The 11,470-nt window shown below is 39.6% G+C and overlaps 1 pseudogene; it reads left to right on the top strand.

The window, feature by feature from the left end:
- LOC102837567 overlaps nt 1–7,587 on the top strand; it is a 12,172-nt pseudogene extending 4,585 nt beyond the window's left edge.
- Nucleotides 7,588–11,470: the final 3,883 nt, after the last annotated feature.

Raw genomic sequence — 11,470 nt, 5'->3', positions numbered from 1 at the left:
TAAAGGTAGAAGTTTTGTAACAAAAAAAGGGGAGTGATTAATCTTACAGTTCAGAAACAGAGGACCCTAGGACCATCAAGAGAGGAACGCACAAATAGAATGCGGGATCTTATCCAGAGAAGCAGCAGTGCCAGAGATGGAGGCAGAAATGGGGGCATGGAGAGGGGGAGCATCTGAGGACTCTAGATTCATCAACTAAGAAGAGAAGGACTAAGAACTGGTAGCCAGGAGCAGACTTGCAGAATGTGCCCTTTGGAAATGTAAATTATTATGTATGCCTGAGTGGGTTTTTTTGTTTGTGTGTTTTTTAAAAAGCTAAAGTGGATAGAGAGAAATACTTTTAATTGATGGTGTATGGGGGGGATTATAATCTAAGTAATGAAACAAGTTATATGAATTGTTGAATGTGAAACTGATGATGTGCTCTCTAAACTTTCACTCAATCCACAATAAAAACCTTAAATTAAAAATAAATAAATAAATAAAAGGGGAAAAATAAACCAACCCCAGAAACTTTCAATATGCAGTCTACAAGAGCGACATAAAAAATATGGTGACAGCCTAAATGTCAAGCAACAGAAGAATGGTTAAATAAACTTTGTACATACACACAAGGAAATACTACAAAAAGTTGAAGAAAAACAATGAATCTGTGAAACATCTCATAACATGGATGAACCTGGAGGACACTATGCTGAGTGAAATTGTGGTTATTAGTTAGGTGCCATCGAGTCGGTACCCACTCATAGTGACCCTGTGCACAATGGAATGAAACACTGCCCGATCCTGGTCCAATCTCACAATTGTTGCCACACTTGACCCTATTGATACTGCCACTTTGCCAACCCATCTCACTGGGGGTCTTCCTCTTTTTCTCTGACCCTCCACCTTAGCAAACATCCTTCTCCAGTGACTGGTCCCTCCTGACAATATGTCCGAAGTATGAGAGACAACGTTTGGCCATCCTGGCCTCCAAAGAGCACTCTGGCTGCACTTCTTCCAATACAGATCTGTTGGTTCTTTTGGCAGTCCATGGTATTTTCAGTATTCTCCAACACCGTAACTCAAATGCATCAATTCTTCTATGGTCTTCTTTATTCACTGTCCAGATTTCGCATGCATATGAGGTTATTGAAAATACCATGGCTTGGGTCAGTCGCACTTTAGTCCTCAAAATGACATCTTTACTCTTCAATACTTTGAAAAGATCTTGTGCAGCAGATTTGCCTAATGCAATAATACATCAATTGATTGATTTTTTGACTTCTGCTTCCATGAGTGTTGATAGCTGCTTAGTAAATCACAAAAAGACAAATACTGTTGAGACCAATATGAAAAGTAGGAAAGGATTTTCTTAATAAAATAAACAATCTATGATGGGTATGGGTAGGAGGGATTGAAAATTATTCATGGGCTGTGGTCCTGTAGGATCAGCACTGGACTTCAAATCTCCTCAGAAATCCTGTACATGATGGCTATGTGTTGGAACCAACTCAAAGATACCCAACAACAACAACAGAGAGTTGACACCTAACCCTTGCCCACTCTTTCTTAGCACAGTGGCAGTGTCTACAGGCACCAGAAGTGCATCAGCATCCACTTCTCAGTGTCAATACCTCTCTGTGTCTGGGAAGTCCACTCGTCCCAGTCTCTCCATCTTCTTTGCATGCTTTCTGCATCATTCAATAATTTGCCCAGAGAATCTTTCAATAATGAAAGTTGGGTCTTGCATTTTTTCCCTTCATTTCCCCCAACTTGAGAAATGCTGAGCAACGTGTTCTTCCCTTTTGGTTTTCTGACTCCAGATCTTTGCACATTTCGTTGTAATATTTGTCTTCTTGAGTTGACCTTTGACATTTTCTATTCAGCTCTTGTACCTCCTCATTTTTTCCATTTGCTTTAGCATCTCTACACTGGAGATGTCTCTTCTGACATCCATTTTGACCTTTTCCTTCTTTCTTGTCTTCTTAATGACTTTTTGCTTTCTTCCTGTATGATGTTCTTGATGTCATCCCACAACTCTTCTGGTCTTCAGTCTTTAGTGTTTAATGTATCAAATCTGTTCTTCAGATGATCTCTAAATTCAGGTGGGATATATTCAAGGTCATATTTTGGTTCTCATGGACTTGTTTTCATTTTCTCCAGCTTCTGTTTGAATTTGCATATGAGCAATTGATGGTCTGTTCCACAAACTATCAATGGTCTGGTTTGTTTTAGAGCCTTTCCATTGTTTATTTCCCCAGATGTAGTCAATTTGTTTCTGTGTATTCCATCTGGTTTAGGTCCATGTGTATAATCGTCTCTTATGATATCTAAAGAAGGTGGCTCTCATGGACTTGTTTTCATTTTCTTTAGCTTCAGTTTGAATTTGCATATGAGTAATTGATGGTCTGGTCCACAGTCTGTCCTTGGCCTTGTTTTGGCTGATGATATGAAGCTTTTCCACCATCTCGTTCCACAGATGTAGTCAATTTGATTTCTGTGTATTCCATCTGGTGAGTTCCATGTGTATAGTCATCTCTTATGCTGTCTAAAGAAAATATTTGAAATGAACAAATCATTGATTTTGCAGAATTCTATCATGCAATCTCCAGCATCATTTCTATCACCATAACCATATTTTCCAACTACTGATCCTTCTTCTTTGTTTCCAACCTTAGCATTCCGATCACCAGTCAAGATCAATTTTGCATCTTGATTGCATGTTTGATCAATTTCAGATTGAAGAAGTTGGTAGAATTTCTGTTTCATCCTGGTGTTCCCTGTAGGTGCATGGATATTATCCTATCACAGACAGCACTGTACCTCATGACTGATCTTGATATGTTCTTTTTGATGATGAATGCAACACCAATCCTCTTCAATTTGTCATTCCCAGCATAGTAAACCATGTGGTTGTCAGATTCAAAATGGCCATTTCAGTTCACTAATGCCTAAGGTATTGATGTTTACATGTTCCATTTCACTTTTTAAAATTTCCAATTGTCCTTAATTCGTACTCCGTATGTTCCATGTTCTGATTATTAATGGATGTTTATAGGTGTTTCTCTTCATTTTGAGTTGTGCTCCATCAGCAAATGAAGGTCCCAAGGCCTTTACTCCCATGGGCTTTACTCCATTCATGTCATCACAGTCAACTCTACTTTGAAGAGGCAGCTCTTCCCCAGCCACATTTTGAGTGACTTCCAACCTGAGAAGGTCATTTTCTGGCACTATATCTGACAGTGTTTCTCTGCTATTCATAAGGTTTTCAGTGACTAAATATTTGGAAGTAGTTCGTCACTCCTTCTTTCTAGTCTGTTTTTGTCTGGAAGCTCATCTGAAACCTGTCTACCATGGGTGACCCTGTTGATATTTAAAATATCTGTGGCATAGCTTCCAGAATCACAAATTCAATAATTAGCAAAGACTTATTAAATAGAAAATTATGCATTTATCTGTTGTATACCACAAAATCAACATTGATTTATGTGTAATATTTTTATACCTAAGCTCTTTATTGAACAATAGATGGTGGGTTTCTTTGCATACTGAATGATATATATCAATATTAGCATAATTTTAAATGGCTCTATTACTTAACCTTCTCTGATGTATGTGTAGCTATTTGCACCTTTTCACTATAGCAATATTATTTCAGATGTGCAAGGTACAAAGAAAAAAATGCTCAATGTTCTACTACATGGGAAAAAGAGCCTGGATACTCTTTATATTTGTCTGACCTTGCTCTCTGTCTCTCTTCTGTACATACATTTCAGTAGATATACATATAATATTCATTGAATACTTTACCTGGATTTACTTACTCAGCAAATTAAAAACAAATCAATTTAGTAGGCTCCTGGGTGGCACAAGCAGTCTGCAATTGACTACTAACCTAAAGGTTGGTATTTCAAACCCACCCAGCATTTATGCAGAAGAAAAACCTGGTGAAGTGCTCCCATAAAGATTACAGACAAGAAAGCCTTATAGAAAAATTCTACTCTAACACAAGGAGCTCTGGTGGCATAGTGGGTTACTAGTTGGGCTACTAACCACAAGATAAACGGTTCAAATCTATCAGCCACTCTACAAGAAAGATGAAGCTTTCTGCTCCCATAAAGATTTACAGCCTCAGAAAGACTATACAAGGTCGCTATAAGTTGGATTTGACTCCACAGCACACAAGCACCACTACCGCTCTAACATATAGAGTTGCCATGATTGGGAATCAACTCACAGTGAAGGACTTGGTTTGTCTGGTTTTGGTATTTCCACATACAAGCGGATTTCAAAAAGTTTGTGGAAAAAATGGCATTAAAAAACAATGGAATTTGCCTTGAACTTTTTGAGGGTCCCTCATATATTACAAATAATGTGACTGGGCCATCACTACCACTCTCCATTCTCAATTTTTTCCTAACCCAGGATAAAGGGATAGTACTTAAAACCTGCTTTCTCTAGCAAGTCCTTCTACTCCCCAACATTCCTCCTTTGTTCTCTCGAATAGCTTACCCCAATCCTTTACCATGTAGGAGTTGAATTGAGGGTGAAATGATAGAGAAGGAGGGAGAATAAAAACCTGTATCTATGCCTCCATGATGTTTAGTCACCTTGTTGCTGTTGTTGTTAAATGCAGCCAAGTTGGTTCCGACTCACAGCCCCCCTGCATAGAGTTTCCAAGGAGCAGCTGGTGAGTTTGAACAGCAGACCTTACGGTTGGTAGTCAAGTGCTTATTCTACCTTGGTGGTTAGAAAATGACAAAATACATCTACACGTATACCTATATGACATTCCATTGCAAAGACTGGATCCAGAGGGTGCAAAAGAATGCAGCTCACGCCTTAATGCTTCTGCGGTGTCACTGTTGCTGTACAAGGAAATTTACGTGTTATTTTTCTCCTTTTCTAGGGATTTCTTTCAAAGTGAATATTGATGCTTTACTGCATTGCTACGTCATGTGCAAATCATTTATGAGCTTGTTGCTGTTGCTATTAATTAACGTTGAGTTGATAACAACTCATAGCAACCCTACATAAGGTTTCCATGGAGCAGTTTGTGGGTTTGAACTACTGACCAGTACTTATTCTACAGCTCCACACCAAGACTCCTTTTATGAATTTATTTGGTTAAAAATCCATTTTCAAGTTTCAGAGAGCACCCTTGCAAAAAAAAAAAAAAAAAAAAAAAATGACACCAACCATAGCACTCTCTACTCGGATGGGTTCAATAATTCATTGCTGTGGCCAAACAAAACTCAGAACAATAGTTATGGGGTTTATTAGGAAACTTAACAGGTTACATTTCAGGGTCAGAAATGCTCAGAGCACAATTGTTCCTGTCAGAACCATCTCTCCCAAGTTGTGCCTACAGGCAGGCCTCTCTGCCCAGTCAGTCAATGTTACAAGACTTCTTTAGAGCTGCTGACACACCACTCCGGCACCTGACTCTAACTCCATGGGTCAGCAAACCTGCCCTCCCACCCTAATTAAGTGCCTAGAGGTACCTACTCTGCAAGCAAGTCTCCTGCCCAAAGTCACTCAGCTTTATATGCTTTGTTGGCTGGGAAGCCCACTTGCTCTACCTTGTGCTCTGGTTCTTGGTTCTGCTTTTGCTATTCCTCTGCCACTCCTCTGGTGTCACAGCTTTCTGACCCTGGTTCGAGGAGGTTCAATGCACTGGGAACGTTTCACTCTTGGCTCTTCATTGATGATAGTGAGATTCTCCCATTCCTGTTTCTGAGCTGGCTCATTTTATACATGTTAGAGTTATAGTTTTTCACAATCACAGATAACTGTGTTAACCACTCACAATTAAATCATATAACACTGTCAGCAAATTCTCCCACCTTCTCTACCCAGACCCATCATTACAAAAATGTTGTTTGACTAGAAGAGAAATTAAATAATTCATTGCATGACAATCCTTAACCTAGAATACAATTTACAAGTCCTAAACTCATTCCCATGTGTGACAATGTTGTTGTTGTTCAGTGTTGTCGAGTTGTTTCCAAATCAAAACAACTCTGTATAGAGTTTCTGAGGAGCAGTTGGTGAGTTTGAACTGCTGACCTTGTGGCTCAAACCAACCTTGTGGTCCAGTGCTTATCCTACAATGCTACATCAGGACTCCAAGAATGCAAGTAGGGGATTGTTAAGCTGGTGAAAAGGGATGGGAGAGGGTGCTAGAAGCTGAGATTGGATAAGCTGTTGGGGAAAAGGGATGACCTTGCTGGTGTCTTGAGATGGAAGGTTAGTGAGGGAGATAAAGTGTGAGCAGGTTATAGCTAGTGAGGAATTCTGGGAAAGGGTAGGGGTGTTTAAGGGAGTCTTTAGTGAGTTTTGTCATGGGTTATGTGATGTCAATGTTTTCTTTACTCTCTCCTCATCAAAGATTTCAACATTGCAATAATGTGCTAGCTTTCCTTTCTCTTGCACAAATATATTACACTTAAAACTTTTATATGGAATGTTTGTGCACCACACTGTAGACATCTTTTACCTCAAGGAAAGAGCAAAGGCTTAGCGTTTGAGCCTGAGCTGAGGTCCTAATTCTTTTACCTATTGCTATTTGATTTTGTAACATCTGTAAAAACCCACACTCACGTTCATCTCGAGGAATAAATAAGGTCACATGTAGTGAATGACATACAACAGACAATCAGAAATGTTTGCTATGATTATCGTTCTATGATAAATGGAATTAATGACCGTGATTGTACTCAACTCTAAGACTCTTCCATGTACGTCCTCAGGTGCCATTTTCTTGGCACTTAAGATGAAAGAACACTTCTGCGAAGCTGTAAAAGAAGTAGAGGCCACAAGTATGCTCTTTACCTTTTTAACTGATTCATCAAATAATATTCACCATTTCTGTTCTATTGTCCCAGACACATTCTTGTTCTCATTCATCCAAGCTGGTAACAGGAGAATCATCATAGATGAAACCTCATCCTACCCAACCTCAAACTCTGTTCTGGTTCTAGTCTTACTCAATTGATTTTATGCTTACGTGGTGTCCAGCATCCAGCATTGTTCTCTATGCTGGGATACAGCAGTGAACAAAACAGAGTCTCTGGCCCCTTTAACTCCCGCCTAGCAGATAAGAGAGACAAATAACCATCAGCTTACAATAGTGTGGTTAGGGAAAAAGAAGATGCTATGGTAGCATAGAGAAGAGAATCCTAAATTTGTCTGAATTTCAGTTTCCTCATCTGTAAAATGGTATAATAATAGTTTGTCATTTCTCCAGGATAGAATACACAGGAACCTAAAGAGCCCAGGCATATTTGATAAGAACCCATTAATTCTGTGCCCTGTGTTAGCTACACATCAGTGTGGACGGGAAGCATTCCAGAACCCCTAGCAATCTAGTGTATCCTAGGGTCATGGGTAAGGAAATGAGGAGTGCAGGCAGGACTGGTGTTGTTTCAATTTTTTCCTCTATGTCCACATATCTACTAAAGGGGTTTATTTTATTTATTAGGTGCCCTCTGCTGTGAGGACTATAAATAGCTGAATTTAATCCTCACAGGTCATACTACAGAAGGTGGTACCACAGTAACAGATTGGCTTTCCATGGATATTATAAGTGACATTGCCGTATAGTTCTACTGTAACAGGGTCACTGTGAGTCAGAACCGACTTGAAAGCACTTAACAACTGTTGTTAACAACAACCCATATTGGCCCTGTATAGGGTTCTCGAGAAGTGGCTGGTGAGCTTGAACCACCAACCTTGCAGTTCCAACTGATTTTGCAGTCCAGCGCATTAACCTACAGCGCCACACCATCCTCAAAATTGTTGGTATGTTTGAACCCATAGTTGCTACCACTGGGTCAATCCATTTCATTGGTCTTCTTCTTTTTCATTAATACTCTACTTTACCAAGCATGATGTCCTTCAGGGACATGCCCAAAGAACCAGAGAAAAAAGTCTCAACATCCTAGCTTCTAAGTAGCATTCTGGATATACTTCTTCCAAGACAGATTTATATGTTTGTTCTCCTGGCAGCCCACAGTTACTTTAAATATTCTTAGCCAACACCATAATTCAAATGCATGGATTCTTCTATTTCCCCATGCATATGAGGCAATTGAAAATACTATGATTTGGGTCTCAAATATGAGGCTTTATGTAGTCGTTGATCTTTATCAGTAAGTACTTCAAGCCTCCTTCCCTTCCAGCAAACAAGATTGTGTTATCATATCTTAAATATGAGTCTTCCTGCAATCCTGATACCATGTTCTTCTTCATATAACCAGTTTCTTAGATTATTTGCTTAGCATATAGATTGAATAAGTATGGTGAAAGGATACAACACTGGTGCACACCTTTCCTGATTTTAAACCACTCAGTACCCTCTTGTTCTGTACTTTTGGTGTATGTGAAGGTTAGTCGCTAATGGTCTCTAAATTGAGGTGGGATATGCTCAAGGTCATATTTTGCCTCTTGTGGACTTGTTTTAATTTTCTTCAGCTTCAGTCTTAACTTGCAAATGAGTAATTTATGGTCTGTTTCACAGTCTGCCCCTGGTCTTCTTTTGGCTGATGTTATTGCGCTTTTCCAATGTCTCTTCCCATAGATGTAGTCAATTTGATTCCTATGTATTCCATCTACTGAGGTACACGTGTATAAGTAGCCTTTTATGTTGTTTAGAAAAGGTATTTGCAATGAATGCATCGCTAGTCCTATAAAATTCTATCATGGATCACTGGCATCATTTATATCACCAAGGCCGTATTTTTCAACTGTTGATCTTTCCTCTTTATTTCCAACCTTCACATTCCAATCACCAGTAATTATCAAAAAAAACTTGATTGTATATTTGATCAATTTCAGACTGAAGAAATTGGTAGAATTCTTCAATTTCATCATCACTGGCTTTAGTGGTTGCTGTGTAAAGTTGACTAACAGTAGTATTAGCTGGCCTTCCTTGCTTTTTTTTTTGTTAAAAGTGCCATCTAGTTGGTGCCAACTCATTGCGACCCTGGATAGGGTTTCCTAGGAGCAGTTGGTGGGTTTGAACTGCCAACTTTGCCATCAGCAATCCAGTGCTTATGCTACAGTGCCACACCAGTACTTCCAGTCTTCCTTGTAGACATATGCATATTATCCCAAGCAGCCTTGCACTTCAAGATAGATCTTGAAATGTTCTTTTTGATGATTTAACACAATGCCATTCCTCTTGAATTTGTTGTTCCCAACATAGTAAACCATATGATTGTCAGATTCAAAATGGCCAATACCAGTCTATTTCAGTTCACTATGCCTAAGATATCAATCTTTATGTATTCCATTTCATTTTTGACAACTTCTAATTTTCCTAGACTCATACTTCATGCTCTATGTTTGTAGCTCTTTCTCCTTATTTTGAGTTGTTTAAATGAAGGTCCCAAAAGCTTAATTCCATTCATGTCATCACGGTCAACTCTTTTTGAGGAGGCAACTTTTCCCAAATCATATTTCGAGTGCTTTTCCCACCTGGAGGGTTCATCTTCCAACACTATATATGCCAATATTCTGGTGTTATTCACAATGTTTTCATTTTCCAGCACTGTATCTTTTCTCTTTTTTTGGTGCCATTTTGTCAGTTCTGACCCATAGTGACCCTATACAGGGTTTCCTAAGAGTGGCTGGTGAGCTTGAACCACTGACCTTACGGTTCAAACCGACTTTGCAGTCCAGCGCATTAACCTGCAGTGCCACATAAGTACTGCTATATCTAACAATGTCCCATTGCTATTCATGAGGTTTTCAATGGATAAAATTCAGAAGTAGTCCACATCTCCTTCTTCCTAGTCTGTCTTTGTCTGGAAGCTCAGTTGAAACCTGTCAACCATTTAAAATACCAGTGGCATTGCTTTCAGCATCACAGCAACACAAGTCACCACATTATGACAACATGACAGACGAGTGGTCGCTAATATATCTTAAGTTGTTGTTGTTAAGTGCCGTTGAGTCAGTTCTGACCCTTAGCAACCCTTTATAGTGTTCTGAAGAGTGGCTGGTGAACTTGAACCTTGCCGTTCAAATCAACTTTGCAGTCCAGCGCATTAATCCACAGTGCCACACCAGGACTCCATATCTTAAGTTGTTATTGTTGTTAAGTGCCGTTGAGCCAGTTCTGACCCATAGGGACCCTATATAGGGTTTCCATGGAGCAGTTGGTGAGCTTGAACTGCCAACCTTGCAGTTCAAATAGACTTTGCAAGTCTAGTGCATTAACCAATAGCACTACACCAGGACAGCATATCTTAAGTAGTACAGAATATATCTTAAGTATTGGAATCAGATTGCCTGGGTTTTAATCTTGACCACTTCCTATACTGGCTATGTGTCTCTGGGCAAGTTCATTAACCTCTGAGCCCAAATTTCTTACATGTAAATGAGTTATAATAAATAGTATTACAACTTACCTCACAATGTTGTTCTAAGAATTAAAATAAATGATGACACATAGTTGGCACTGAAAAATATACCGCTCATCCTAATTATGACTATTTCTGACTCCAGTGGGTAATCCCTTACCCATCTGTTGTTGTTGTTAGGTGTCATCAAGTAAGTACTGACTCATAGAAACCTTATGCACAGCAGAATGAAACACTGCCCGATCCTGGGCCAACCTCACTACTGTTGCCACACTTGAATCCATCAATGCTGCCACTTGGCCAACCCATCTCGTTGGGGGTCTTCCTCTTTTTCTCTGACCCTCCACCTTACCAAACATGATGTCCTTCTCCAATGACTGGTCCCTCCTGACAATATGTCTGAAGTAGAAGAGATGAAGTTTGGCCATCTTGGCCTCCAAGGAGCACTCTTGGCCTCCAAGGAGCACTCTTGGCCTCCAAACGGATCTATTGATTCTTTTGGCAACCCATGGCACTTTCAATATTCTCCTCCATCCAACACCGTAACTCAAAAACATCAATTCTTCTATGGTCTTCCTTATTCATTGTCCAGCTTTCGCATGCATATGAGGTTAAGTGCCGTCGAGTCAGTTCCGACCCATAGCGACCCTATATAGGGTTTCCGAGGAGTGGCTGGTGAGCTTGAACCACTGATCTTGCAGTTCTAACGGCTTTGCAGTCTGGCGCATTAACTCACAGCGCCACCAAATCAGTACCAACTCATAGCAACCCTATGCAGTGCAGAACAAAACTGCCCATTCCTATACCAACCTCACAATCGCTGCTACATTTGAAACCATTGCTGCTACCACTGTGCCAATCCATCGAGTTGGGGGTCTTCCTCCTTTTCTCTGAACCTCCACTTTACCAAACGTGATATCTTCTCCAGGGACTGGTCACTCCTGACAATGTGCCCAAAGTATGAGAGACAAAGTCTGACCATCTTGACTTTCAAGGAGCACTCAGGTTATACTTCTTCCAACACAGACTGGTTGTTTCTTTTTTTTTTTTTTTTTTTTTTTTTTTTTTTTTTTTTTTTTTTTTTTTTTTTTTTTTTTTCCTGAGTGGACAATTTATAGTAA

The sequence above is a fragment of the Chrysochloris asiatica genome, unplaced genomic scaffold (assembly GCF_000296735.1).
Source record: "Chrysochloris asiatica unplaced genomic scaffold, ChrAsi1.0 scaffold00375, whole genome shotgun sequence".
Classification (NCBI taxonomy): Eukaryota; Metazoa; Chordata; class Mammalia; order Afrosoricida; family Chrysochloridae; genus Chrysochloris; species Chrysochloris asiatica.
Note: the sequence above shows the minus strand (reverse complement) of the source record. Positions and strands in the feature narration are given on the sequence as shown.